Source organism: Trachemys scripta, chromosome 15 (assembly GCF_013100865.1).
Source record: "Trachemys scripta elegans isolate TJP31775 chromosome 15, CAS_Tse_1.0, whole genome shotgun sequence".
NCBI classification, from domain to species: domain Eukaryota; kingdom Metazoa; phylum Chordata; order Testudines; family Emydidae; genus Trachemys; species Trachemys scripta.
The window spans coordinates 12,040,472-12,066,686 of NC_048312.1; the positions used below are offsets into that span (position 1 = coordinate 12,040,472).

At 43.1% G+C, this 26,215-nt stretch overlaps 1 protein-coding gene across 1 annotated transcript in view; it reads right to left on the minus strand.

Moving 5' to 3' along the window:
• Nucleotides 1-26,215, minus strand: part of RIMBP2 (RIMS binding protein 2) — a 313,172-nt gene that overhangs the window by 232,272 nt on the left and 54,685 nt on the right. Inside the window, exon 2 of the mRNA XM_034791131.1 lies at nucleotides 2,938-3,078. The gene's annotated coding sequence lies outside the window, so the exon portion shown is untranslated. The remainder of the gene's footprint in view (nucleotides 1-2,937; nucleotides 3,079-26,215) is intronic.

Here is a 26,215-nt window from a genome sequence, read left to right on the forward strand (position 1 = left end):
GCAAAAAATATTACTGGATTGTTAATAACAATCAGTGCTTAGGAACTGTATTATGCCTCATACTTCCTACAGTGACCTGTATACAATGTTTCTCTTTCAACAAAGAGACTCTCTAATGCTTGTACATTACTTTAATGTATATTTATCCTGTTCCCTTTAAGGCCTGAAGTTGACTTACTGAAGTACAAATAAGGAAGCTAAAATATTTACATATCTTCAGGAACACTAATAAATATGACACATGAGCAACAAATTACACACCTGGCCCTCTTTTCCAGGACACACACACACACGCCTCCCACACACACAAAGTCGGGCATAACTTATGCACCACTATAAGATATCAAAGAAGCATCACTACAGTCCACATTTGCCAGCCTACCAATTTGTTCAATATACCAAAAACAAGGACCTAACACAGGACTAATAAAATTATCTTTATCACTGGAGAGCTCAAAATGATGGATGACAAAGTTAGGACTTTATGAGATCAAAAGTGAGCACATCCTGTTTTCAAATTTTGTTTTGCAAATGCAATTAAAAATGTGCAATTGATTTAGTACTAGAGAGTAATGACATCCCATTCATTTGAAATGAATATATCCCGATAAAATGGCATTACGCTGAGACATTAAGTCCTGAGGTACAGATCTAAATCAAGGGTCAGGAACCTGCTTTACCAGGTTTCAGATTACTTTGAACACAGACACTGTAACTGGCCTAAACTATATTCTTAAACTAGTACATCTGAATACATAACCTTTGAGACTCTGTGCTAGATGAAGACAGGCCCAGGGACAGAACTCAAGTCCAAGTCAGAATATGGACCCAATCCTGCAAGCCACTAAGTGCATCTAAAAAGGTGCTGAGCATCTGCAACTTCACTTTATGTCAACAGGAATTATGAAATAGATGAAATATCTTTCATCAAGGAGTAACCCACCTACGGTAACTTTTAAGTAGGTTCCTATCCCCACGTTGTTCAGTATATGTCCACGCCCTAAAGGCCATCTCCATTCACTAACATTTTAACTTGTGTGTTCTTTAAAGTGTCTCGTGAGGTTTAGAATACAACTTGGCTCAGCTTTTAGCGAAAGATAAACCTCCCCTTGATGATAGATTTTTGCGGGTCCTTTGGGTGCTCAGTTAACAAAGTTTTACTGTTCCTTTACATTAATCAATTACTTGTTTTTGCTCTTTTCTAAATAACTCATTATAATCATACAATAAAGGCAGCATCAAGAGAAAGGAAAGACCACAATACAGATCCAAACTCAGCCATACTTTTTATTACAGAATATGTCACTATTGAATCGAATTGGTCGCTATTTCTTTTCCATGTGGCAAAAAACAGAAAAATGATATTAAACTCATCCATGCACCTTCCAATCCTGCACTTGCAATGAGACTGTAAGCTAACAAACACAACATGCATTCACAGGCAATTTATTAAAAGGCATTTCTTAGCACCAATCAGACAATATACAGCAGACTCACAACAGAAGAAACTAGATTTAAAGTAATAGCTGTTGCTGATAAGGAAGGGTACACGTTTTAGAAAGGTGGGCAGGAAAACAGGTGCATAATTGCAATTATCACTCCATGATACTATAGTGGTGGCCCTCAGAAGCTTATCTTGGGCAAAATTAGAAAATATAAGGGTAACTCCAGATTTTCAAAACCAACTTCTATTTCCCTATATACATGCTTATAGGAAATACCATAAATACAGCTGAAAGTGAGGTTATTTAACTGCAAATCCTTATTTAAGCCCCCAACCTACACTCTGATCCATGTCAATGGAAGAGTCCACCCCCTCACATCCGATTGTAGGATCATGGGCCTTAATTATCTCAGGCAATTGGCAAGTTTTAAAAGGCCATCACTGTGCACGCTAAGTCCAATTCCCTATACACAGCTGCATTCTCTACTGAAAACTGACCCTGAACAATTTAAGATAAGTCAACTAGTTCAATTTGGTTTTAGGCTGCAATATTATTTCGCGACTTAATGGTATTTCTCCTCTGAAATACCAAGCCAAAAAATGTGTTTACCACTTTTTACAGCACAAGCAGAAATAACCCCTTGTGCAGTGAGAAGCAAAAGTTGATACACAGCTATTACTTATATACATCAAATTTCAATGCTGCATTTGCAGATCTGAACAATCAACTTTAAAAAGTCAGCAAATTCTGATTTTAAAGCAATTGGTTGAATGAATCATTTATTTGATTTCAAACTAACTCGAAAACGTGTCACTCTACCTGCTTCTGGAAGAATTCAGAGTATCTCCAACCCCACCAGACCTTCTAGGAATGACAAGACAGTACTCCTCAGACCTTTTAAAAAAAAAGGTCTTTGACAACTGTTCTCTTTTCCTAGAGCTACTATATTCTGAAAACAACCTCTTCTAAAATATTCTACTGATGGCACATTTTGTAATCTGTAGAGAGTGAGAATGCCACGTACAAATATATAAATCCAACTTCTGCTCTGAATTATAACCAGACAATCCAATTGATATCTATGGGCCAGATCCTCAGCTGGTATAAATCGGCAGAGCTTGGAGCTATGCTGAACTACACCAACTGAGGTTCTGGCCCTATGATTTTGTGCCCAAGACAATGCATCACAACTTTGTTTATCAACAGTAAATTCTCCTTCCATATTTATGCATATGGTCCATATGATTCTTGCTATTATTTTTTTCAGGTGTTACTACTGTACAAAACTGTAATAATACTCTATTATAAAACTTGTGATACCAATGCAAAGTATCGAAACATTCAAAAGCATAACAAAAGTAATAAAGCAGGCTGAATTTAGTTCACTGCAACCTTTGGAATTAAGGAATCTTTGGACTGCAAAATCACACTTATGTCTAAATTCACCATTCAGCTAAAGTAATAAAAAAAAGAATAACCAGAGAGGACTTACTAAAAATCTCCAATGATGATTCTCTTGAGTTAGTGTCGTGACATTAGATTGAAAAATCTGGGTTTTCTCTTCTAAAAATTGGATCCGCTCTAATGTTTTCAGTGGCACTGCAGGTTGCAAATATGGTAGATCATTTCTAAACTGTAGGGAAACAAAAAACAAAAACAGGTAAATCCTTACATTTATTTAAACCCCAACTAGCAGCATGCATTTTTTCCACAATATAATGTGATTTACATCAGTGGTTCTCAACCTTTCCAAACTACCCCTTTCAAGAGTTGGCTTTGTCTTGCGTACCCCCAAGTTTCACCTCACTTAAAAACTACTTGCTTACAAAATCAGACATTAAAAATACAAGTGTCACAGCACACTATTACTGAAAAATTGCTTTCTTTCTCATTTTGTCTGTATGAAATTTTAGTTTGTACTGACTTCACTAGTGCTTCTTACGTAGCCTGTTGTAAAGCTAGCAAATATCTAAATGAGTTTATGTACCCCCTGGAAGACCTCTGTGTACTCCCAGGGGTACACATACCCCCAGTTGAGAACCACTGATTTACGTGATGTTTTTAATAGAATGTCTCTCCATATGTGGTTTGCAAGTGATGGTTAATAAAAATATCCTACACATTAAAAGCCAAACTACATTAATAAGTCTTCAACAATCCTCTGAAGCATACCTCATAATTTATAACAGTGGATATGTGAAAATAAAATGTGCATTGGTTGCATGCACCACTTCAACTCAGTTTCTACAGGAATGGAGGGGGGGAACTAATTTACCAAAGGTGGTTGTTTAGTTCTTACACCATATGCGACTGTTCACAATTGGAACCCCAGGACTGAGAGCACGCCTATCTGAACAAATGTTCAGGCACTACAGTCAGGAAGAGTGAAACTGAACATAAGCCCTCAAAATAAGGTTTAAGTGGTGCATGTTGTGGCCCTCAGCAGAGGGGTGAATTTCTCTAGGTGCTCAGTTTTTAGGGTTTGATTAGATACAAACTCTAGCAAAATGCTTACCACTGTACTTTTCTTAGCATCTTGCCGACAATCAAAATATCATGTATTGAGCTTAAAGATGCCAGTCAGAAATGTAATGTTTAGGGGCAATCCAGAGTTGTTGAAGTCAAAGGAAAGACTCCCATTGACTTCAGTAAGCTTTGGGTAAAGGGTGAAGTGCACAACCTGTAGTCTTGGGCAAAACTTCAAAACAAAAGGGAACTTTGCCTGACTAAAGTCAGCAGGGATCAAGTCAAGGAATTTTAATGACAACTAAAGACATATTTCCCGTGACTTAATCAGAAGGGAAAGTGAGAGGAAACAGAGGAAAAGGGGAATTTATAATGCTGCATCATGGACTGCATCACATTTTAAATGAATCATTGTTTGTTATAAACTTCACTATGTAATGTGATTCATTTACTCTTACCACTTCCAATAGACATACCTGGCCTCTCAAAAGGCTTAGGCTTTGTCTACACTAGCACTTATGTCGGCAAAACTTTTATCAGTCGGGTGTGTGTTTTTTCCACACCCCTGACTGACATACGTTTCACCAACAAAAGCGCCAGTGTGGACAGCGCTATGTCGGCGGGAAAGTATCTCTCACCTACATAGCTACTGCCGCTCATTGGGGGTGGTTTAATTATGCCCACAGGAGAGCTCTCTCCTGCTGGCATACAGTAACTCCTCACTTAACGTTGTAGTTATGTTCCTGAAAAATGCGACTTTAAGTGAAACAATGTTAAGTGAATCCAATTTCCCCATAAGAATGAGTGTAAATGGGGGGTTACGTTCCAGGGAATTTTTTTTTTTTTTGCCATACAGTACAGTACTATAGTTGGCAGGTGCCCCCGCCTTACCCCACACAGGCACAGCCCACTGGCACCGGAGACAATGAGGCAGGCAAGGAGGCTGAAGGCGCTGTAGGCTAGGAGAAGCACATTGCGCAGCAGCAGCGGCAGCTTCCCCTACTCTGCAAGCACCGGGGGGGGGGGCTCAACCTTAGGCCCGCCCACGCCACCTCTTCCCCCAAGCCCCCACCCTTAACCCGCCTCTTCTTCCCCCACTCCTCCCCCTTTACTCCGCACGTCCTCGCTCCTCCCTCCCCTCCCTCCTGCCCGCGGCAATCAGCTGGTTTGCGGCGTTCGGGAGGGAGGGGGGGGAAGGAGAGCCTGCGCGCTGAGTCCTCGCTCCTCCCCCTCCCTCCTGAATGCCGCAAGCCAGCTGATTGCCGCAGGCAGGAGGCGGGGGAGGAGGAGGAAAGTGCTGATCGGCGGGGTCTGCCGGCGGGCGGGAGGCGCTGTGGGGAGGGAGCTAGGGGAACTGATAGGGGGGCTGCCAGCTGTGGACAAAGCAGGCAGCCAAACGACATTATAGCGAAGCATTGCACAACTTTAAATACAGCATGTTCTGTAATTGAGCAGGCACGTAAGATCGAAACAACATTAAGCGAGAGGACGTTAAGTGGGGAGTTACTGTAGAGCAGCTATACAGGAGACCTTGCAGGGGTACAGCTGTGCCACTGTAAGGTCCGTAGGGTAGACATAGTCTTAGTCAATCAGGGCCTGTTTATTTTATAAGATACATATATGGAGAGTATACACTTAATGCACAGCAACAACTATATGAGTCTGAACCAACTCCCACTGAAGTCAATGTGAGTTATTCCACTGACTTCAACTAGAATTGCATCAGGCCCTAAATTATGTTAAGGGGGGGAGAAAGTGGAGGGGGGAGGAAGAAGAGTCCCTAATTACAAATGCTACAGAGAAATCCTGAAGCCAGGTGAAAAAAGAAATTTTATTGCAGGAGCAGGATGGCAACAAACTTAATTTGTGTGGGAAAGAAACCCAAATATCAGAAGGGCTAATTCCCCTCGAAGGCCTCAATTTGGCAAGGCACTTAACCATATGTATAACTAAGATTAGGAGTAGTCCCATTGGCTGAATCAGGCCCTCAGCCAATAGATTCATATGCCTATTCACAAGCCAGCCCTAATGAGTTAAAACAAGTGTAACACATCACCAGTCACGTAAGTGTGGTATGGTAATTGTGTATCAGTGAGTGTGTCTATAGTGAGTACTAGGTATATATTGTAATTAACAGAGTAGGTTGCAATTAAAGAAATAATATGATTTAGTGAGTTTTAGTTTCTCACTGCTATGGATTAAACACAACATATAAAAAAGGATATAGAGACATGCATGCATCCCTACATCTGAGTGTTATTTTTTGTCATGAACCCAGATTGCAAAATTTCTGAAGCAAAGACTTTCTTTTCTACTACATTTGTACAAGGCCTAGCACAAAGGGGCCCTGATCCTGGATTGGGGTCCCTAAGCAGTACTGTAGTATAAATAATAATACATTTTAAATAGATACAGTGTATACATACACACATTTAAAAATAGACTTTCAATATTAAATTAATCCCCATTTATCTTGAATAAGCACTACTCTTGTAACAGTAAACTAATTATCTTCCTCTCAGGGAAGTTATAGTTTTAAATCATTTAAATCTGTCACAGATCTCCATTCACTGAATCCATTGTTGTCACATGAATCTTGCTGCAACTAAATAAAAAGCCTCACTAATCTGAAGACCTGAACAGGTTGGCTGACCTTTTCATCTCTAGCATTTCAGTAAACTTTATACTGGTGCACTTTGTCCATTGGAAACATACCAAAGGTTGATTAAATTACTTTTTCATCAGTTATAAGACTCTATAAGTTCAGACCAATATTAGACATGATCTTATCCTACTGAACTTGTCGGGTGTTTTGCAGTTGATTTTCATAGGTAAAAGAGCAGACCCTATGTCTTATCAGCTTTTCATAAACTGAACATTTGAACCACAACCTCACCCCCAGCCCATCTACTGGCATTTTCCAGGCCAATTTAAATATGCATGTGGATTTTAGAGCACTTTGAAAAATTTGCTTTAAAACACAAACTGTGTTTCAGCCTTACCTACGGTGTGTCTGAGCAACACCCCATAATATTTGCACATATATCACATTCCAAAATTAAGAAATATAGAGTAAAAGTTTGCTGATTAAACAGGTCATCCATTTGTGTGATCATGTAATGTTCTTCTAAACTACTCATGTCAGAAGATGGCAAAAAGGGGGTTGATTTATTCTTTGTCGTCATTTTTATACTACCCAAAATCATGTTAAGTACCAGCCCCACCTATCATCTCTTCTACACTATTGAGATATCAGCTCCTGCCTCCTCTCTGCCAAGAGTGCCAGCCTTCATCACCCTTTTGTTACATTTTCAAATAAGCACCTTCGCACTTTCTCCCATGTTTCCCCTTGGCAAGATCTCCCCATAAACGTCATTACCCTCCTTCACACTCGATTCCGCCGTAATGCCTACAGAACACTTGACAATGGGCAAGCCGCTGGTGTGCTGAGACCTGCTGCTTTTCTTGCTGACCAGTATTGCCCCCACTGTTCCCTTGTACTCCCCGTCTGTCTGTTGTATCCATTTGTTGTCTTTTGTCTTATGCTACACCATAAGCTCCTTGGGGCAGGTGCTGTCTTTTTGTTATGTGCATGAAGCATAACAGGGTCGTGGGTCTATGACTGGGGTCCATAGGTGCTACTCCAATAAACATAATAAATCATGACGATGATGATAATAACAATAGTATTAAACAGCATAGAATAGTAGCTATCTGGAAGATAGCATTATTTGCTTCAATTTCTGATAAGTATAAGTAAGTAGTTCTATCAAAGTTTTTAAGGCATCTTTTTCACCAAAGCTCAGTTTTGTAGATATCTTTTGACTGAGGCCCCTTTTGTCACACAAAACCTCAGACCGCATGAACAATCTGTTACCTGCAAAGTGGTCAACATAAGAGCCTATTAAATACCTGATCATTATGAGACAATAGCAACAGGCATTCTTAGTACCACACAATATAGCTCTAAAAGGAATCAAACAAAAGAATCACACAAGGCTCCAATGGCACAAAAGCAATTCTAATAAATATGAAAACTTGGGAACATATGGAGGTTTATTATTAGCACAGAATAGTATACACAGCTGATCCATATACATACATCCAAACCATTAGCAACAAACATTCAGCTTGCTGGTTCCTTTAAATGTCTGTACTTACACAACGTGTGATTCCTTCTTCAGTGCCAACTCAATTTTGATGACACCACCAATGTTGGAATACTGGAAAGTGGCCCTGCACAGCCTGCCATTTCTATGTTAGGCCTGGGCCAGGAAATGTAAGGCTGTTCATTTATTCATGGGTTTCCTAAGCTGTGCTTTGTGTCCGCTGAATAGGACAGTTACTCAATCTCCATATGGGACCTGTTCAGCATATAGCAGGCACCTTAATGAATCATTCAGACAAAGAACACTGCCTTCATTACAGCAATATAGCCTTTTTGCATGGATATTCTTTTGGACAGGTAATCCTGTGTAGAGATACAAAGTTTCATCAATGTCCCTTTTTGAAGGGTACTAGTCTCTCTTTAAAATATATTTTACAGGATACCTGTCATTTGCAACCTCAGAGGCAGAAACTCTCTTACTATATTATCTGCAAATACTCAGGGTTGTGAGCAAGTTTATCATGCGAGTAGTCCCAGTGAATTCAGTTAGGACTGCTCAAGTGTGTCAAGTTAATCGCATACCCAAGTGTTTGCTGGCCTGAGGGCTACATTTATACAGTACCTAGTATCATGGGGCCTTGATCTTGATTGGAGTTGTGATACTGGCAGACTAGGTGGCATCTCATGCCAAGGCTCCTAAGCCTGACAACACTGACAAACGCATAGCTGGAAATCAGTCTAGCTCACCGGTGTCTTAGCATTGTTAAAACAGATGTTAAATTGATAAGAATGTGTTTAGTGTTTAGACTTGATGAAATGCTTGTAGGATGCTGCATGCATTGCTCTCACTTATAACAGCTGTAGCACATGGTATAAAGTTATTTTGAGTGTTTGCATTGTACACCTCTGTAACTATGTAACTAAAACAGGAAAGAAGCATTAATTAATGTAACGTGCTCATTGTGCATACAAGAAGGCCCACTGAAACCAAAATGAGTCATTGTGAAACATCAGTGGACAAAGACTTTGTTGATTTCCCCCCACCCCCAATCCATGAAGAGAAGACAGCAGAGGTGAAAGTAAGCCAGTACGGTATGGTACGGCGTACCAGTAAGAAAAGCCAACCGTACAGGCAGGGCCGCTGATGGGACGGGGTGGCAAAAGGGGCAGCTGCTAGGGGCCCAGCGATTTCAAAGGGCCCAGGGCTCCCAGCAGCGGCCAGAGCCCCTGGCCCTTTAAATTGCCGCCGGAGCCCTGGGCGGTGTGGGCTAGGCAGCGCTGAAGGGATGGCTGGGGGGAGTCTGGCCCCAGCCCCTTCCACGTGAGGCCCCGCCGCTTCTGCCCAAGGCCCCGCCCCTTCTTGGGGCCCAGAGCCTCCCCCCCACCTTGCCCAGGACCCCGGCCGCTCTGCATACTGGTAAGTTCATTAAGTTACTTTCACCCTGGGAGACAGGCACCAAACTTGTCCCATCAATTTGAACTCTGGAGGAAGGGAATAAAAATCCCTGACCAGAAGGAACTTGGAATGTAGAGAGGGCAATTTTTCTAAGCGTAAGCAAAAGCAAGAGATCCCCAAGCTGCTTAGTTAGGGTTAGCCTTAAAGGACATCTAGAGCTGTAGCAGCTCTTATCACTTTTTGGAATCTAGGACTGTAGCTCCTCTGTGAGTGTGTGTTACCTGCTTTAACCTTGTAAATAACTCATTTCTTTTTCTTAGTTAATAAAACTTTAGTTAGTGTTATAGGACTGGTTACCAGCAATGTCTTAGGTTTGAGATCTGAGGTACAATTGTCCTGGGTTAAATGACTGGTCATTTGGGCCTGGAAGTAACCTGAATATCGTCGTGATTTTTGGTGTAAGGGACCATCTATCACAAAGACAAGCTTGCCTAGGTGGCAAGATAGACCAGAGTCCCCAAGGGGGCCTCCATGTTACGGCTGTTGAAGCGCTTGTGGAGTTCACACTTGATACTTGGCTGGTGAAACCTGAGGGCAGGTCTACACTTAAAATGCTGCATTGGCGCAGCGGTGCCACTGTAGCGCTTAAGTGAAGCTGCGCCTACGCAGACGGCAGAAAGCCCTCCCGTTGGCATAGTTAATCCACCATCCCGAGAGGCTGTAGCTATGTCGACAGGAAAGCACAGTCTATACAAGGGGGTTAAGGTCAGTATAACTACCTCTCTCAGGATTGTGGATTTTTCACACCCATGAGTGACGTAGTTATACCGACAGAGGTCTGTAGTGTAGACCTGACCTCAGTATAGAACACACAACCTGTTTGCTTCTTAACAGTCTGCCCTGAGCTTGGCACTCACGGTCATGAGCCATTCTAGACAGCAGCTTTTAAATGCCATTCTAGTACAATTAATCAATCATACTACATATGACTTGGATTGTAAGCTGTCTTGGTACAGCACCTAGCACAATGGGGTTCTAGTCCTTGACTAGAGCTCCTAGGCAATACAAATGATAAATAATATCTACTACTTATGGAGACTATCACTAGGTAAGGAAACTACTACCTGATTTTAATTTGCTATAAACCTTGCTATCTTAGCAGACATGCACAAGCCCTATAAATTGATCTATTTTCAAACTGATTAAAAATACACTTATCACACTGCTGCCAGCTCTCATGATTTTTTTCATGAGTCAAGTGGGCAGGGTTGGAACCAATCTGGCGATGACACAAGAAGTGCCAGCCATCTAGTGAATTTCAGCTCTGCCTACAGAGGACCACCCAGCAACTCAGGGAGGCTGCACCCCCTCTTGACCCCTCCCTTGCTGTGTACAATGCAGACAGCTCTTCCGTTCCTCCCCACTCCTGCAACACTCAAGCTAAGCCAGAAAGGTGGATAAAAAGCCCCTGGCTCTGCCCTCCAGTCTGGAAGAAGGTGAGGGGGACCCTGATGCAGCCTCCACCCAGCCTTTGGGGGAGGTGTGACGAATCCCAGGAGCTGCAGGAAGACCCAAGGTGAGGCTGGGGAGAACAGAGCTGATGGGGAGCTGGAAGGGCAGAATGGATGCGTCACAGAATTGATGGGGGGGATGGGCAGCTGTGGGGCAGAACTGACAGGAAGTTGGGGGGCAGGAGAGATGGGCAGATGTGAAGATGACAATTCCTGCACAAAACCACAGTATTTCTTTTACCTCAGGATATTGGGGCCAGTCTCCGTTTTGGAGAGGTTTGACTCATGATTAAGGTGAAGTTTTTGTCACAGATATTTTTAGTAAAAGTCATGGACAGGTCACAGACAATAAACAAAAATTCAGGGAAACCCGTGACCTGTCCATGACTTTCACTAGAAATATCCCTGACAAAGGGGGTAAGTGGATTCAGCACCCACTGCTGCGGCTGGGGCTCCCAGGTCCACCCATCGCGGCTGGGCAGCTGCAGGGTCCCCTCCCACCAGGGTCGGGGCTGGGAGCTGCAGGGGCAGGGCTAGCTGAGAGCTCCAGCCCCGGGGCAGAAAAGGTCACGGAGGTCAATGGAAGTCCGTGACGTAACTGTAGCCTTACTTGTGATTTTTGATCCTCTGGGGTGGGCAACACTGTTGTCGTCTATTGTATGGCAATGGCACACCCAGGCCCTAGCCGGATCAGGGACCCACTGTACTAAGCTCCAAACAGACATGCAGTAAAAGACAGCAATGGACAGGTTGTGCTTTTCCAATTTGAGCTCTGTGCTTGCTGCTCCCATGAACTGCCGAGAGGCCTGGCAGGCAGCACAGGAACATCTAATATGGGGGAGCAGAGTTGGTTCCCTCTTTGCTGAAATACAGAGAGAGCTGCAGCAGTCTCTTACCTCAGGGAACTATTCCCCTAAGGAGGGACCTGCCCCCACTTCCAACCACATGCTCTGGAGCTATAGGCACAAAAGCTGGAACTGCTGATGTGTAGCCTAACACTGCTCCCCCAAAGCTAAATGCACAGTAATGCGGTCTCCCACTCAAATGAATAGAAACTTGAAATACCAGCATGTTTTTCCTCCCCGTTTCCTTTCCTTGGCTTGCCCTGGATGGATACATTTTGTAACACTTGCTAACTGCTGGGTTGAAGAAGCTATGGGAGACAAAACCTTCAAAGGTTTAACAAGATGTAACCCCACACACAGGAATGGGAAGATGGAAAGAAAGTGAGCCAGAAATCCATACATCTGATCTCCAGTCCTAAGCAAGGGCCAAAGACTCTAAGCAAAATACGGTATTCTTGGTAAGAGGTCAGTGATCACCTAAACTTGTGTATAACAACCGGCCCTATTGTTCCTGTACAGATATTTCAATATAAAACACACTTCTAAAAAATATAAATGAGAAATCCTGTGTCTCATCTCCATCCCCTTTATACCTGATCCAAACATTAAATAAAAAGGGTTGCTTGTCACTAGCATGGCAGTGTAGGAGACAGGCTAGGCAGGAGAGTTAAAGGGAGCACAGTTGCTCCACAGTCCTGACTGCACCCCGGGGGATGTCACAGCAGCTAAGTCCTGAAAATTTTGTTTGGCTGAAACCATTCAGCAAATTAGTGTCAAAATTTGTGACTAGTTTTGGGTTGACCGAAACTCCATGTTTTGGCAAATAACCTATTCATCCAAAAACTGTCACCCAACTCTGTTGCTGACTATTAGATAAGTTGCCTCACCTACTGAAATCTGCAAGGTACTGATGTCAGTGGGAGAAGGCCCACAGCATCAAGATAAGACTAAATACTAGTTTCTTAAGGATTCCCTCTTTCTCTCTCACGTGCTTCTCCTTTTGTCCTGGCTTTTTTAAAATGCAAAATCACACTGAAGTCTAAAACAACATTTCATACAGATTATGACTTTTTATTTATTTGTTTATGAACAGCTAAACCCTTTCTGCTTGCTGAGGTATAAATACTCAAGGGAATATCTAGCAATTTTGAAGGTAAAACAATATAGCTACAAAAGCAAATCACACTAATATTGTTTGCCAGAGCTATGATGTAGTGCTTTAGAAATTAATGGGGAGTATATTGTCATCTTGTGGCATATTTTACAGTCTCTAACAGTGCATTAAAAATAATTCAGTGTGGGTTTTTGTTCTTACATTGCAAATAAATGCACTGTGGTTGAAGAATCAGTAGCCAGGTTACAAGACAGAGAATGACATTCAATGCAGTAGGCAAAATGTCAGCAATTATAAAGGTATCAATATGCCAGGGAGTTCTGAAATGTTGTATCTGCATCAAAAGACATTTCAATGAATTTCCCTTCACAAATTACATCTCTACCCTTTGTAGAATTATTTTTTTGCACATCAATTGAAATGATTATCCCTGACCTGCCTTCGTTTTTAACATTTGCCCTTTTTCTTGTGACTCTATCAGTGAATTTTTTTTTTATTCTGAACATTATTATTCCTGGTAGATTGATCTGTATGGAATGTAGATATATTTAGACACACACATATATGATCCAATATACTGGATACACCCACAGTCCAATGGGGCTCAGCGGTGAAATACATTTATTATTGCCCATAACCTGCATGGTGGGTAAATCTAAAATGACAGACAGTAGTGTAGCAGGGTGGCTGGCACTTTAAAGGAATCTGGGCCCAACCTCACCTGTGATGGATCACCTACATCCCGGCTGAAACTGGTCAGATAGGCATCAGGTGATTATAAAAACCAGCAAAGGACTCAGATGGGAAGAGAGCTGCCTTGTGCAGACAGACTCTGGCAGGAAGCCCCTGGGTCAAGTGGGGAGAGCTGCAGGAAGCAGGATAGCTCCTGTGGGAGGCCCCGGAGCAGCATGACTCCCAGGCAAGTGGCCTGTAGAGAGAAAATCTGTAGGGAATAGATAAGCCCCTGCAAAGACCCCAGGTTAAGGGGAAGGGACAATTGATGTGCAGTTGTGTGTTGATGTTCTATGTGGAAGCAATAAAGCTGAGGCCCTGAGAAAAGGGCCTGACCCACACTCTGAAGGGACAGGCCAGCAGCGTACAACCGGACTATACATTCCTTTTAAACTAAAAAGGCAGAATTACTCCACCTCCACAAGAGGCAGAAGCTATGTCGGTGGGAGAGCGTCTCCTGCTGACATAGCGCCGGTGTGGACAGCACTTAGGGTCGCTGTAATTTGCTTCGCTCGGGGTGTGTGTGCCTTTTTCACACCCCTGAGCAATGCAAGTTAGAGTGACTTAAGAGGTAGTGTAGACCTGCCCGCAGTGTGTGCCTATGCTGGCTGAGTGCTGAGCTCTGTTTACAATGAATTTCTCTTGGGCTTCTTCCCGTCGTATTTTATTGTTGAGTCCTATAGCCTGATGATGCATTATAACAGCCACACTTCTCTTTAAGAAGAAGGGTATATATTCTGAGTTGAGATTGGCCCAAACTACAAGGTTTAGACCAAACTTCCCTGTACCCAGTTCTCTGGGTGCTTTGCCCCAACAATGGAGGAATGACTCAGTGAATATACCGCAATATACGCCAGCATGAGAATCCTCCTGCACACCTAGAATGCTCACTATTAGAACAACTTACTAAGGACTGCGGTGGATTCTATGACACTGGTTAATTTTTAAATCAAGATTGGATATTTTTATAAAATATGTCTCGTTCAAACAGGAATTAATTCAGAGAAGTCCTATGGCTCTTTTTACACAGGAGGTCAGATTAGATGATCTCAATGGTTCCTTCTGGCCTTGTAATCTATGAATCTATTCATCTAGATAAAATTAGAATTTGGTCCTCTGTGGCTGATCTCAAATATTCACTGCTAGGTTAGGATGATGATCTGGCAGAAGTGGCCACAGAGCCTTTTTGGGACAGTTGGGTCTGAGCCCCGGTGCCTTGCTTGAGTCCGCAAGGTTAGAATTACTGCATAGGCTCAAGAATTATTCCTTTGACTGATGAAGATGGGGAATTCCTGGGCTCTGAATGGGGTTGTAGCTATTCCCAATAGGCGGAGAACAACTGTGACACAGGGCTTCCAGGTCAGAGAAATACCCCAAAGCGGGAGAAATGGGTACTGACAGGACAGCAGAGACTCTTCAAGGGGAAAATAAAAGTTAAATTCACAGCTCTATACAGCAGACTAGTTACCCCTTATCTTTTCCCCAGCTTCAAACAATTTTGAAACGAATTAGTTTCTCCTGAGATAGTTACTCTCCTTAAAAGGTTTAGATGTCGATCCTGTTAACTTCAGACATTGGATAGAATTGCCAAAATAAAAGGAGTGCCAGGTTAGTAGTAGATGCTTACGTGAGAGCACACACACACCAGCGTGTGTTCACGGAGATGCTGCAGTGACTAGACAAAGAACATTAATTTGAAATAGCATCCAATCTAGGCGAAGCTGTGTGGTTCTCATGAGTTAAAACCCCACCTCTTTTGGAATCTATCATATCTCCCTGCAGCTAACATGACCTCGTATGCAATATTGCTCAACACATGAGAAATTTAAATAGATGCTGCTTTCCTCATCTCCCCCCGTCCACCCACACTTTTGTTTTTTAAATGCAGGCTCAAGTTGGCTCACCTACTAATGTATGCACCCTGCCTTGCATGGGTGGGTGTTTTCAAGCTTATATGGAAGCTGTTTGGATTTATGTTTAAGAATCCCATATGGTAGGTGTAAGGCGTGCCCTTGATCACACCGCCACATGGCACGGCACGGCCCTGCAATGACTTACTCTAAGAATGCTAGTCTGGGAAATACTCTAGACTGAAGCTGCTTCAGCAGTATGACATGACCAGCTTTCTAAGGTAAAGTTATCAGGAGATAATCACACCCTACTGACTTAGTGCCACTCACTTGCACTCATGATATATAGCGCCCCGGTGAAAAAGTAAATTCACAAGTTTATAATACAGTGTGAAACAAAAGAGCAAGATGTATCAGAGGATTAGTGAGAATAATATACTGAATAATAATCATATGTAGCATTTATTTAGACTCTTTACCTTTCCAAAGCAATACACAAACATTAACTGATTCACACAGCCAGGGACTCACATTCATAGTCTACGTAAGGGGCTGCATAGGACAGTGGGGACCCCTGGCCCAACTGCTACCCCTGCATACAACCGGGCAGCATGGGTTTACCTCTTTTAAGGGCACCCAATTGCAACCAGCAGTGAACAGAACGTGGGAGCAACTGCACTGCTGCCTCTGCCGCCCAGCCATCTCTCCATTCCCCATCAGCTGGGAGATGTAGCAGTGTGCCTCTGGTCCCTTTCAAGACAGCTCCTCACCTTGTACCAGCATTAGCTCGGCTCCAGCCAGAAAATCCCTATGTAATGACAGCTTTCAGAGTGAAAGCGAAATGCTTTGGGCAGCAAAACGTCACAGGCCACACACCAGTCAGTGGCAAAAATTGGATTAAGAACATAGAAGTCTCAGTCCCCATCCATGTGATCATTCTTCTAGATCATGCTGCTTCCCACAGCACTCTTAATGCCAAACAATCCCACCAGACAGGCAAACTATACACAGGGATCACTTCACCCAAGACCAAAATGCAGCCACCACTAGCATGAAAAACAACAGTTCTTGAACATTGCATAGGAATACTGTGCAGCAATTTATGGGTGTAAACGGAAACTGCAGATGTTATTTAGTTAGACGGAATGGGTCAAATTTTGCAATTCTTACTGAGTTCAATGGGAAGTTTTATTTAAGGATGGCAGAATAGAGCCCAAGGAAAATAATACTGAAATTATGTATTATAAATTATATTCCACAATATTCTATATTATAAATTAATACAGAAATTAATACTGGGGTGAACATCCCAAGCTTATGAAAAATGGAATGGGATCCTTAATTACCACAAATAGCCAGGACTGGATTATTGTACCTCCTCCAAAAGATATCAATTTCAGTAGCACAGTGCCCCTGAAAACTAAGATGGGGGCACTGACACAGAGGGAAGTATGCCATTTTCTGATGCACCAAGACCACTCCCTACAGCTCGTAGGTGTTCTTCTGATGTTTCCCATCCAGTCACTGACCCAAGCCTACCTACAGCGTGGTTTGGTTGCAGGAAATCACCTTTACAAATGAGATGCATAACGCACAGAGACCACTCTTATCCTTCACATGTTGTTGCAAAAGAGAAAGCCTTTTGATTTTGTTTTTTTAAATAGGGAGAAACTCAGTATTATTCCATATAACTCATCCTGCAAAGTGGGGTGATACTTTCAAGTTCCTCAACTAAAATTCCAAGATGGGTGTTACCAGGGAAGTGGTTCATTTCCTTTGTTTTTCAGTGGTCATGGAGGGAAGGTATTTAACTACAAGGAGATGGGGTGTGGTAGGCACTGCAGAATGGATGCCCTCTCCTCTCCTCTGAGCATGACTGGCCTCTCTCTATCACTAGTTTGCCTGGCCTTTCTGGATCACTAGTTACCTGATTCTTCACCAGGAATCAGCCAGTGGGAGGCAATTCATGGTTGTAGGCCAGACCAGGGAATAGGGAAGAAATGGTATGTATGCTCCAGCACTGATCACTGAGAAGGAAGGAGGGGCGGGGTGCAGGTGGCATTGTAAAATGCCTAGGAAGCATGGGATTCTCAGAGGGAAAGTTTGTGAGAGGAGATTAAGAAAGTAGGAGGAGTTCCATCTTTCGAAGGAATGGGGAAGAGCTGGGAGGGAGACATGGTTAGTTGGAGAGGAGAAAGTACTAAAGATCAGCACATTCACCCTCAGAGTTAGAAGGGTTACAAACATTTATCCATAGGTTTTATCTGACATTTTCCACCCATCTATATTTATATAATATTACTGTCACAGCTGTTCAATTATCCAGATGGCATGAAAAATGAGGGGCAAAATTAGGTGCAGTAGGCACACCCTAGGTGTTAGACTTTCCACAGTTTTGAAATGCTAAAAATACATTGGGCAAAGAATAGTTCACCAGACCACAGCTAAGGACTTTCCAAGAAAGATCACTTCATGGGTTTCACCACTACGTGCAAAACCCAAATAATTATTTACAGGGCAATATTCTCTGATATTGGCTAAAACATTCATGAGGTCCATTAATCTATAATTTTTTGCAGACTTTTTACCCAACTCCATTAACAGAAACGTCCAAGCTGAAAGCCTTACAATTCCTCAAAAGGCTACACAATTCCCCAGGCTGAAATGTCTAGTGCAAAAGCCTTAAGGAATAAAACAAAATAAGCCAGTAAGTAAATTGGTCACACAGGGTCAAATTCATCCCTGGTGCAATTCCACTGAGTACAATGGAATTAGGCTAAAATAATCCATGGTGTACTACTACTATTAAATCAGCTACAAATTTAGGGGGAGCTATTTCATGGTACAAAAGTTTATTAGGTGCCTGACTTCCCTTTATGGGAGTTAGGGGAGATAAGCACCCGTTAGGCCAGATTCCAGCACCCTTACTCCCACTGAGTAATAACTTACTCCAGAATCTGTCCCACTGATATTAATGGGACTACTCTCCGAGTACGGTATTACTCCAAAGGAGTAAGACTGGCAGAATCACTCCCTTCACTGGGGACCCAGTTTTATTACTTTGTATTGTTTTTGCCAACACAATGGCTTTCCCTAGGGTAAATCAAATGTGAAATACACTGTATAAACAATTACATGGAAACATTTTGTCCATCTGTATGATGGGGGAAATCCACTGTAAGAGTCCAAGAAATGAAGATGTACGTGAATTGGTGATGACTAGATGAACATATATAAATTAGGGCTGTCAAGTGATTTAAAAACTTAATTGTGATTAATCACGCGATTAAAACACTTAATCGTGATGACTCACGTGATTAAAAAAATTTATCGTGATTAATCACGCTATTAAACAATAATAGAATGCCATTTATATAAATATTTTTGGATGTTTTCTACATTTTCAAATATATTGATTTCAATTACAACACAGAATACAAAGTATACAGTGCTCACTTTATACTTATTTTTATTATAAATATTTGCACTGTAAAAATAAAACATCGTATTTTTCAGTTCACTTAATACAAGTACTGTAGTGCAATCTCTTTATCATGAAATTTGAACTTACAAATGTAGAGTTATATATAAAAAGTAACTGCATTCAAAAATAAAGTAATGTAAAACTTTAGCGCCTACAAGTCCACTCAGTCCTATTTCTTGTTCAGCCAATCACTCAGACAAACAAATTTGATAATGCTGCCCGATTCTTGTTTACAATGTCACCTGAAAGAGAGACTAGGCGTTCACATAGCACTGTTGTTGCCAGTGTTGTAAGACATTTACGTGCCAGATGTGCTAAAGATTCATATGTCCCTCATGCTCAGCTGTCCCTTCCCCAACACTGCTCTGCCAAAGGTACCCTGTCTCTCCCAGGCAGCTAGGTCCTTCTCACTCCAAGGCTGGAGTGAGACTCTGTCGGCTCCTTACTCACAGCCCTCTTATCAGGGCCTGCTGTGCAGTGATTGAGATGACCACACCTGTGGCCAGCTCCCCAGCCAGCCTCCCTCAGCTGCTCTCACTCCTTTTATCCCAGGAGAGGGGTAACCGCCCCACTACAGTATTCTATTGTTTAACGGTGTGATTAAAACTGTGATTAATCGCGATTAATTTTTTTAATCACAATTAATTTTTTTTAGTTAATCGTGTGAGTTAACTGCGATTATTCGATAGCCATAATATAAATATTGAGTAAAAAGGTGGGGTAGTGGGAAGACACCACTATAGAGTGGATCCCTAAACAGACAATGCCAATTGTTATTTTACCCATGGCAAAATAAACTCTCACACACACAAAAATCAAGTCTTGGTATCCCTTTGTGGCAGTAGCCTATGTAGTGCATCGTCACTAAAATATTACCTTGGATACTTAGTACTTAAGAAGCATTCCTGTGGGGTAACAGAGAGAACAGAACCACCACCAAGGCACAGCCATACTGTAATCTTGCTTCTGGGCCCTGAGCTTATGTAACCCATGCCTGCTTGGTGTGGCACTCTGTCCCCTGTAGTGGCGGCTAGACCAGCTTGGGATTGATGAGCCTGCTACAGCTTTGCATATGAGACATGTGTCTTTTAGCTCATGCAGTAGAAGCTCATGCATTAAGCTCCAGATATCCCACGGTTGACCACAGCTGCTAACGACCGGAGTCTGTCAGTGTTACACTTACAAATAGTTGCAGTTACCCAACAGCTGTTTCACTGCGAATGTGGGAAGTTTCACATTAAATATATCACTCATTTCCAATTTGCTTACAGTTACCAGTTCACATTGGAAAATCTTTCAGCATTATCATCATTTAGTCTTTGTTAAGTACACACAGTATGCTTGGTAGCGTGTAAGATACAGGATGAAAACAGTGTCTGCCCAAATAGCTTATGTAATGAACCCCCTCATATCACAGGCCATCAGCAAGGTTTGAATCCAAATAGCAACACAGCACAGGCCTCTACCATGTAAGCTAAAGTAGCAACTCCAGTAGCTAGTAGCAATAGTTGGCTGTTATCTTGTAGCGCACCAGTCATTAAAGGAGTATGTGACACATTTTGCTATCATGTTACAATATAAAAGACACAAATTAGAAGGATGGAATACACCGGAAAGTAAAGAGGTTGGACTGTGTATTATATTGGGTTCACTTCAAGTGGGCACCCTGCAAAAAGTGAAGAGATGGTGAACTAGTGAATCGGGATTGATTGGACACTGCACACACAGGGAAGGCATTGGTAAAAATGATGTGCAATCTTTCCCAAGATTTTCTTTGGGAAAAATATTTGCAATTTGTGAGTTTGGGAAGTGGAAGCATCAGTAATCCAACTCAATGTGAAACCTGCCATAGTGAGAGCTTGAGGGGGCAGGGTAGGGGAAGTATTTCTCACTAATAATTTTAATGTCAGTGTTGTTGAAAGGGTTGACTTTTTCCACAGAAAAGGATAAAAATCATCAATATTTTCTCATGCCTAGATTTCTTCCCAGCAGTTTTTATTCATCTGGACCTAGAAACTCAGCTGCAAGCTACAGACTCATTTTGAAGTGAAAATAGTTGCTTATGAAAGGTGCCAGATAGACATCCTGGAAACTGTCCACAGAACAGATACAGCACACATAGAGGCAATGCAAGCTCCCACCAACTTATCTCAATCTTGACGTGCAGAGTCCATGTGTAAGGGTCCAATAGTAGTTTACTTTCCTGGCTCATTCAATCTGCTGAGCTGGCCTACATTGTTGTGAATTGGTTTCAGTTGAGTTTGTGGTTTTGTGATGTGGATTCTTGTCTACTAGAAACTAACCAGACAACCAAACTCATTTCAACTGAACAGCCACTAGTGGTAATTTTTGGTCACGACTTACAACTTGGGTTCAACCAACAACCTAGAGATAAAAATGGAATATCTCATTACCAGCCTCCAGAGTTAGTGAGTGCCCTACCAATTTCATTTCACGCAGGATCTCTAGTAGGATTTAGCATGCTGCATTCACTACGATAGTCAGCTAGTTCCCTGTAAACTTCACTTAACTCAAAGTGCAATATAGCTGTTACTTTCCTACATCGCTATGGCCCTGACTCTGCACAGACTTACAAACATGCTTAACTTTATGCACTAGTAGTCCCACTGACTCCAAAGATTTTAAATCACATGAGTAAAATTAAGCAAGTGCATTAGTTTGCAGGACCAGGGCCTAACTTTATTTTCCTTTCTCTGTACAATTGGGCATATGGAGCCACTTAAATGGTATATGGCATGTAATCAAAGAGCTTTAAGTATTAAGTGGTTTAGAATTTTATTCTATAATTTGCTCTTTGAAAGTCATAAAAAAAATAATTAGCTAGATTATGCCATCTGATCCTTAACTCAAGGGAAAAGCCTTTTAGTGACTGGAAAGTTAATTATTTCTTACAGATGATTTACTAAACACCATTAAGACTTACACCACACAGAAACATTTTCAAATATCAGTTCCAGTGTAACTTCCTCCCCACAGTTTTACTGTAACTCTTAATTAATTCTCTTCTTTAATAAGCCTTATAGGCTGTCCCTATTCATTTGCTGCTGTAAATAAACAATGGAAATATAAAACAAGAAAACAAAGTGCAATGAACAGGACTGTCAGGCCTGGATGAGATACTTGCATGATACCAGCAAAACCCTACCCATAGCTCCAACAGCTGCAAGTGTTCTTCACTTTCACTTGCTCGAAATGCCCCCACAACAAATACAGAGAAAACCCATGGCAAGTTGGGTGTTTTGGGGGGTTCCTGGTGACTTAAAAAAATCTTCCTCTCTGAAGCCAGGACACAATTTTCTAGTTACACTGACAGCTGAAGGTAAATCACAGGCTCTTCTGCCATGGACTATAAGGACACACCGGGCTGTAAGGACACACTTTTTATGTAGGTAGCAGAAGTTTGTAATTTGTCTAAACGTCCTGCCCTGAAACACATTGTGTTTAAGATATACAATTGAATATTGATGTTTGCAGTGTTGTTGTAGCCATTTTATTTGTAGGATATTAGAGACAAAGCAGGTGAGGTAATATCTAACAGCCCACTTCACCTTGAATGGTCCCTTTGAATATGTGTTAACTATTTATGCTAAACAATCTGTTCCACCTTATATTTAGCTGAAACACCGAGTACCTTTCCCAGACCTGAAGAAGAGCTCTGTGTGGCTCGAAAGCTTGTCTCTCTCACCAACAGAAGTTGGTCCAATAAAATATATTACCTCACCAAACGTTTCTCTCTAACTCAATATTGAGTCAGTGTCAATGGCCTCAGGCATAATCCATTTCAAGAAGAATAACCATTTAAGACAAATCTATATCTTTGGGACATAGGGCGGGGAGAAGAAGAAGGAGGGAAGGAGAGCGTTGATAGACAACTTCGTCCAAATCCAAAACATCAAAGTACAATGCACAGAACAGTTTATTATATTTATGTATTGGATCACATTGGGCGTGCAGTTACAACAGTGAAGGATTTGCCTTGTGGTGATTAAGAAAGAAAAGGGTGTGGGGTTTGGTAATGAACATATCTGAACAGGCGCTCTTTCGGAGATGCTGTCTGTCCCAGGGGTGGGCAAACTACGGCTCGCAGGCCACATCTGGCCCACAGGACCATCCTGCCCGGCCCCTGAGCTCCTGGCCCAGGAAGCTTGCTCCCAGCCCCTCCCCTGCTGTCCCCTCTCCCCCACAGCCTCAGCTCACTTGCTCAGCCGCTGGCGCAATGCTCTGGGTGGCGAGGCTGTGAGTTCCTGGGGCAGCACAACGGCAGAGCCCGGCCTGACCCGGTCTCTGTGCTGCATGGTGGCAGCCCCCGGTGCTCCAGGCAGCGAGGAAAGGGGGCACGGAGCAGGGGGGAATGGATACAGGGCAGGGGAGTTCGGGGTGGTGGTCAGGGGGCAGGGGTGTGGATAAGGGTTGGGGCGGTCAGGGGGGGAATAGGGAGTTGAATGGGGGCAGAGGTCCCAGGGCGGCAGTCAGGGGCAGGGGTTCCGGGGGCAGTCAGGGGACAGGGAGAAGGGGTGTGTGGATGGGGCAGGAGTCCCGGGGGGGCAGATAGGAGGTGGGGGCCGGGCCACAACCCCCTCCCCTAACCATCCCTCCATACAATTTCCAAAACCCGATGCAGCCCTCACGCCAAAAAGTTTGCCCACCCCTGGTCTATCCTTTAGCAAAACCAAATTTTACCTTTCATGTCCCCTCCCACTCCACCTCCCCCGCAGTGTCTCACCAATTTTATTATGTATAATTTGCTTCAATGCATTTCACTGGGGGCAAAAGATCTTTCCAATTTTTCCATTCAAAGTTGCCGTTTTTAGCCTGGAACCTGCAGAGTGTGAAAAGTTATGTTTTCAGAATGGTTCCAAAAACAATGTGTGCATTTATACACCAGTGATTATGAATCTCCAACTTCATGATTTATCACAATTAAAACAATTTTTGGCTTTTTCTATAACAAACTGTTTTTCAATTTATAGGATGTTAGTCATGAAATTAAGATGTGGCTTTATTTGAAAGCTGACCTTTTCACCCATTCATAATAGGAGGGGTCAGCGTCCTTCAAATTGGTTTCAACCCATCCACCCACTATCAGAGCGGATCAAAAAGATAAATACACAGACGAACAAACATTTTGCCTAAACCAAGAAAAACATCCATGTATACATTTAGCACAGAGAAACACAGCTAAAAAGAGGAAGATAAATTGAACTTGCAAGTGAGTCATTTGTTTTTCAATGTCCTTAATTAAATGTAGTACTTTGCAGTCTAATCTCCAAGACACCATTTAAAAATCTGTTTGTGTGCATGCCACAAAAATCAATAGCAGCCTCCAGTAAAATTCAAATATTCATATACATAGTTACTAATCTGAGGGAAGATTACGGATCTAGTGGAGGAAAGTGTCTCCTCTCAAGAGGTAGCACTGTAGAGCAGTGGTCACCAACTGGGCGATCGCGATCCACTGGTCGATCCTAGAAACTCTCCCAGTCAATCACGATCTCCGGGGGTGCAGTGGGGTTGCCACTAAGGCAGGCTCCCTGCCTGCCCGGACCCCACGTGACTCCCGGAAGCGGACAGTGCAGCCCCGTGGCCCCATGGGGGACAGGTGTGCACACAGGTCTCGGCACGCTTCTCCTGCCTGCAAGGACCATCACCGTGACTCCCATTGGCCAGGAACAGGAAACTGTGGCCAGTGGGAGCTGTGGGAGCAGAGCCTGCAGAGGGGGGCAGAGCCTGCAGAGGGGGACAGTGCTGCCAGAGCCATGTGCCGCCCGAGGTAAGTGCCGCCCAGTGGGAGGCCACACCCCAACCCCAGTCCCCTCCCTGAGCCAGCACCTCATACCCGCTCCTGCATCCTGAACTCCCTCCTGCATCCCAATCCTGTGCCCCAGCCCTGACCCCCCCCTCCCAGAGCCAGCATCCCAAACCCCCTCCTGCACCCCAACCCCCTGCCCCAGCCCTGAGTCCCTCCCAGAGCCAGCACCCCATACCCCCACTGCACCCCAACCCCGAGCCTCCTCCTTCACCCAAACTCCCTCCCAGAGCTTGAACCCCTCACCCCCTCCTGTACCCCTGCCTGGAGTCCCCTCCCACATTCCAAACCCCCGGCCCCAGCCCAGAGCCACACCCCCTCTCAAACCCCAACCCTCTGCCCCAGCCCAGTGAAAGTGAGTGAGGGTGGGAGACAGCGAGTGACGGACAGAGGGGGGATGTAGTGAGTGGGGCGGGGCTTTGGGGAAGGAGCGGGGCCTTGGGGAAGGAGCAGGGTAGATCCTGGGTAGCCCTTAAATTCAGAAAGTGATCTTGGGCGTAAAAAAGTTGGAAACCACTGCTTTAGAGCAACATGTGCCTAATAGCTATAACCAGGGGCAATTATGCCAGGTGCTGAGCGTCTCCCAGGACAATTGGGACTTGTGGATTCTCAGCAGATTCATAAGAGAATCTCAGTCCCTTGTAGGAAAAAGCATGGAATTATATATTCTTCAGTTCTAGGGATTGTTATGTTTAACATGAAATGTCCATCAACAAAAGCATCAAAACCTGTTGCCTAAATAAATCCTCCCCTCACTGAAAAACACACACCTAAATCTTGCTTCATGCTGTGTCATAAATGGGAGCATTACAGATTCCAAACCTCCTGTGCATTAGTACTCAACCAGTGTGAAACTCCCACTGAATGCCAATCAAGGCTCTGGGAGGTTTGGCTTTTTCCCCACCCAACAATCTTTTTTAGAAGCAGGGGGAGGAGGAATCCATATGTATTTGCCAAAAGAGCCCTTTAAATCATGAAAGCAAAAGACTAAATCAGTGGCATAGTGCTGGGCTGACATGAGGCAATTCCACTCCTGCCCTGCAAAACCTCGATAGGTGTAACGCATATTAACAGCATGTTTTCTCTCTAGCCAAGGATAATTATTTCCCTTTGATGCATTTAAAAGAGTAGGCAGTGCACATGCAACAAAATGTGTGATGACCAGTGGCAGAAACTGATTACATTGTAAAAAGGTACCCGGGTTAATAAATAAATGTGAATAAAGGTAGGTATTGAAGGTGTCTTCTCAAAAAGGGCAAATTAAGTAACATTGCTGGAGAATATGAAAAGTTCTGTTGGTAGCCAGGAAATAAATTTTAAAAATAAAAAATATTTTCTCTTCTCTCTTCTGTGCATCACATTCATCTTGGACAAAGGGCATCAAGTAAAGTAAGCAGGCCTAGCCATTGATGTCTGGACCTAGATGGGTAGTACTTA